Below are 1,095 nucleotides of genomic sequence, written 5' to 3' on the forward strand. Positions count from 1 at the left end.
ATACATACGAACTATAATACTCATGTCATGCGTGTAGTGTAGTGCTCACCGAGCCGGAGTCAGTCAGGGAATACACCAGAGGGCCGGCAAAAAGGATATAACAATGAAATAAAGAGAATATCTCGAACCGCTCACGCTTCCATTGGCAGAACAGCAGTGCCTAAGATTGTGGAAAATGGCGCAAAACGGGAACAAGTCGGGAATGTCGGGTGTCGGCTCTAGCGAAGATCAGACAGGAGTATGGCAATGAACGGCCCCGAAGGGCGAGGCATACCAAAGGAAAAGGAAACAACAGCAACAAAATATTACAAAACAACCAAAAATCTGTTTGTTACTGTGTGTTGTTGCGTGTGCGTTCATTGATGTCGTGTGTCTCCACTACCTGTGCTGTTTGGTGTCTGTTTTGTGTATATCTGTTTATTCGGTGTTTAGTCTTTGTCGGATGTGTGTGTGTTTTTTTATGTATTTCATTGGTTTGTGCAGCCTTTGTTGTTGTTTTTCATGTAAAATGTTTTGCCTTCGTCGTTGTCGAGCTGGTCGCCTTCTTTGATGTGCTCCGCTTTGGTCAACTCGGTGTCAATTCTGACAGTCGTTTCTTTGCTAGTGTCTCCATTTTGCAAATATGATTTCCGTAAGGAGAAAACTGGCAATAAAGGTAAGTAGCGCGCATCCGAAAGCTTCTCAGCTTGGTCGAGCTCTGTTTTAGCTTGATTTTATCCGTGATAAATAAAACATTCCTCCTGGCCGCTGCTTTGTAGACGTCGGTGTCGTATCTGCAAAGAAACAATCGTTTTTATTCAACTGAGTGTTATTCGTGTACTAGGTGTGTGTGTGTATATTTGTGTCAAAAATATTTCTTCACTTTTGACAGATTATTTATGTGGCCTGCTTATTGTCGCTGTACCACTTTTCGATGTCGATTCTCACGATTTTTATGCTATTTCCACTCTAAGTTAAGCGTTCCAAATCTGAAACCCTTTGAGTTTGACACCCATTATAGTATCCACATTCCGCTAAGTCATATTGTCGTATTTGAACAGTCGGCAATTACATTACAATTCGGTGCTCGAACCAATTTTCCCATTTCGTCAAAAT

This window comes from Anopheles cruzii, chromosome 3, assembly GCF_943734635.1.
Source record: "Anopheles cruzii chromosome 3, idAnoCruzAS_RS32_06, whole genome shotgun sequence".
NCBI classification, from domain to species: Eukaryota; Metazoa; Arthropoda; class Insecta; order Diptera; family Culicidae; genus Anopheles; species Anopheles cruzii.